The 4,155-nt window shown below is 36.2% G+C and overlaps 1 protein-coding gene across 3 annotated transcripts in view; it reads left to right on the top strand.

Annotated features, from left to right (window-relative positions):
• CDYL (chromodomain Y like) overlaps positions 1 to 4,155 on the top strand; it is a 163,894-nt gene that overhangs the window by 57,969 nt on the left and 101,770 nt on the right. The window lies entirely within an intron of this gene.

Here is a 4,155-nt window from a genome sequence, read left to right as displayed (position 1 = left end):
AATGTAGTATGTCCGATTGTGATAAATTCCAAGAAGAGAAAGATAAAGCGAAAAGGAGGATATGATGTGTTGAGATACAGTTCGAAATTTTAGGTACCATAGCTTGGGTCTTAACTTTGTTGAGAAAGTGACTTTTGAGTAAAAATCTAAAGGAAGTGAGAGAGTTAACTTAACCATCAGGTATTCAAGGAAAGAGCTTTAGAGGCAAAGGCAACAGGAAGTGCAAAGGCCCTGAGTGAGAAAGTGCGTGTTGTGTGGGAGGAGCCTCAAAGCCCCCTGGTATCAGGAGAGGACTGAGGGGGCACCATTGGAGGGCTTAAGCGGGGATAACCTAAAGGTGTCAAGGACTGAAGCAGGGAGACATGTGGTGGTGACATGGACCAGGATGATGACTGCGGGAACATTGAAAGGTGCTTGAAAAGACTGAATGTGGATGTTAGAGAAAAGAGCAGAAGAGGAGTTGGTGACTGAGTTGAGAACCTGGATGGGGAACAATGCAGGTGGGATCAGTTGGGGGTTGTGGGAACATTAGGAGCTCTGGGGTAGATGAGATTTGAGATGCCTTTTACACCTGATTGGAAAGGTCAAGAAGATTTTAGGTTCTCAATTTATAATTTTCATACATTTCCTCATTATAGTTTGAAAGAGGAACACCGAACTTTTTCTGACAAATACAGATATGATATTTTTGTACATGCAATCGTATCAGCCACCCTGGAAAGTCTCCTGAGTTGAGAGAATAATGAACTTAACAGAAAAGCACCTTTTCTCCACATCTCCTCAGTCATATGTGGTTCATTATAATAGTATAGAATCTTTTCCAATCAGAAAAAAACAATTTAAAAAACGGTAAAAATATACATCACGCAAAATTTGCCACCTTAATAATTTTTTCTGTACAGTTTAATGACATTAAGTACATTTACATTGTTGTGCTAACCATCACCATCATTCATCTTCAGAACTTAAGAAACGTAAAATTTTGTGCTTAAAATAAATCTCTCTCCCCAGTAGTATCTTAAGAAGTATCCCAATTATCATGAAAAATGTCTATATATAAAATAGTTTCACATATATGAGACTAAATATTTTAAAGCTGCTGTAAATGTTACTCTAAGGGAGGACTTCTCTACTTAAGGCTAACCTAACTGAAGATTCTTGAAAAATATGTCTAATGGACTTAACAGACTCCACTTTTTTCTGATAACTTTCCCTGTAGCAAACTTAGACCTTCTTTGCAGCTTTGTTGGTCCTCTAAATCCCTTTAAATTAAGGTAGCGTGTTTAGATAATTTTTGTTGCCTGTTTGATATGCGTGAATGCTTTCTAAAAGTCTCCTAGTTGGTAAATCCTGGGAGATGACTTGTTCACACAATTTTACTTATTTATTGATTCTTTCTATTTCAATAAAATCTGTCATTAGATTCAAGAATTTTTCTTTCTCCTTTCCCTGCTCCCCCTCTTTCTTTCTTCCATCTTTTTTTTGCTTCTTAAAAAGTCCTGTTAAGACTTGTCTCATCTAACTTTATAGGGATTCTGATGTTTGTTGCTTCTCCTTGAACTCTTTCTGAGGAAATTCAGTCAGCTTTTGTTGATACTTATCATGCCTGTTTAGAAGAAAGACCACCTCTCTGGTGAAATAGCATGGTTTAAAGGTGCAGAGTTGTCTCTCCATTCAATCTAAAGATTTGTCCACTTCGTGAATCAGCTTATTTACTTATTTTTACGGATTGCACTGCCTCAAAGCTCCTTGCATCCTTCACTGTTTTCCATGCCGTTCAAAATTGTGCTTTATTTTTTAATGCAAAAACTTCACCTAGAAGCCTCATTCATTCACTTTCTTTTCTGACTCCTATTTCAAAATACGCTCCTTGTCCAAAGTGAGACTGATTTCTTCCTTCTTCCTTCATATAAAAATAGCTTTGGTTTTTGTATTTTAAAAACTATACTTACATAGAAAATTCAGGTAGTAAAGTAAGTTACACCAAGGATGGGGAAACTCTTGTAAAATCTAAGTCAGCCTGGAACACTCTGTTTTATTAATCATTCTTCCCAGTTATCTCCTTATTCATATGTAATAATGGATAACGTAAATTCAGTTTCAGTAGGTGACAGACACCAAAATGCTTTACACCTTCACACATCAGTAACTTCTCACAGCAACCCCTAAAGGTAGATACACTGTTATCTGGCTACCCAGCTGTGGAGTCTAAGTAGCCTGCCAAGACCACATGGAGCCTGGTAGGGTGAACACTAGGCCTAGCTGGCCTCTGTCTGTGGAATTCCCGGCTTTGTGGCAGTGTATATACATATCATGTGTTTTTCTGTGACTTTTTTTTAAATTCAAGGATACGTTGGAATTCTTTGAATATTTGTATACAGACTTAAAATTTATTGCCATCAGCATAAAAGTAGAGTGTTTAGACTTTGGAATTGGACTGCTTAGGTTTGAACTAGGACTGCTGCAGTTTCTCTTCCTCTGTAAAAACAGGGTGATAGATATGATTTATCTCATAAGGTTTTGCAAGAATTAAATGTGTTAATACACGTAAAGAACTTAAAACAGCAGTTGTCAAATAAGCACTTGGTAAATGCTGATTACTTACTAGTTAATAGTATGTTAAATGCCAGTTCCATGATCTATCCTTAGATCATTCTTATCTTATTTACCAGTGATTCATTTGTTAGAGTACTTTCAGAATAGTACTAGAGTTAAGAGTACATTTATACATATTTTATTGTTATGTTATTTCTTTAAGCATTGTTTATGGTAAGGTTTTTGTTTGATTTGGTTTGGTTTGGTGGCTAGTGTCTTGTTATGCTTTCCTTAATGAGTTCTACTTTGTGATGTTTTCAGTGAGCCACACAATAGAAGTCACACAATTGAAGGTGTGGACTACAACAGACAGGTAATTTTATTGCAAATGTGAGCTTAATTATGAGAATTGTGTTCTTTATAAGGGAAGATTGATTTAATGGTGGCTGCCTTCTCTGTGACTATTACATAAAAGGCCAGTTTTACTCTTGTTATTAGGTAATTACATTATTTTGATTAGTGCTAGTTCTGCAAACTTGCATTTTAGGGACTCTCCCTTATTTAGAAGATAGTTTTGTTATTTTTAGATGCCCCATTTACAGAGAGCTTTTTAAAATTTAAGTTAGGCATTTGCTGAATGAAAGTATCTGTTTGCCAGCGCCACCCCTTCTGTCTCCTTGCTGTTTGTCCTCAACACTGCACTGTGAGTGCAGGTAGCAAACTAAAATTCTGAATCACTATCTCAGGGCCAGACTGATAATATGCTTTTCATAGACATAAAATTTATAAGAATCTCAAGTTTATGCTTCCTGGTTTGTTTGTCTTTTTAACTACAGCCTTAGTGTTTTATTACACATGTATAATGCATATGATTATTATTGCCACTCTTGCCAACCATATTCTCCTCCCTGTCTCCCTGTACCCTACTATATTGGAGCTTATGTTAGTGGTTCATGATATTGTAACATGCAGCAGGTGTTAGCATATGAGTGATGAGTTTTCAGTTAGAGCTCGTTACCGATAATCTGAATAGTATAAGGGGTGGGATTAATTAATTAACAGCAGTTATTTATTTCTCCAATGCAGAGGACCTAAAAGTATAAAACAATTAAAATATATAAATGTAATAGAAAATAATTCTATGAGCAAAATGTTATGTATGTTAAATGTTATGTATGTATGGTCATCATATGACTGAGCTAGGGCTGTTGGCCAGACCTTGGCCATGTTTGAGCTCTCCCTCCCTGCATCAGATTCCTTTGAAGACCAAGAGGGCCAGAGCATCATGGTTCACCTTTGCTCAAGTAGTAGGAAGGGACTTGTGGGATAGGAAAGGGAAATTTACATCTTAAGACATAGCCCATGTTTTATGTAATATGTCCAAGAATATGTTTTCATTAGTAAAGCTATTTCTATATTATGTCAAAGATATTTTAATTTTATGGGATTGCTCTTTAAAGAGTAATAGAAAAGGTTGCTTCCTAGCGTCCTTGAAAACTATTATGTTCTGTTGGGTTTGTTAGTATTGTGCTCTTTATAAGTGGCTCCCTGGTGTTTATTTGTCTTCAGTTTTACTCCTCCACTTACAAAGGTGAACCATGATGCTCTGGCCCTTTTGGT

This window comes from Pteropus medius, unplaced genomic scaffold (assembly GCF_902729225.1).
Source record: "Pteropus medius unplaced genomic scaffold, Ma_sr-lr_union100, whole genome shotgun sequence".
Taxonomy (NCBI): Eukaryota; Metazoa; Chordata; class Mammalia; order Chiroptera; family Pteropodidae; genus Pteropus; species Pteropus medius.
Note: the sequence above shows the minus strand (reverse complement) of the source record. Positions and strands in the feature narration are given on the sequence as shown.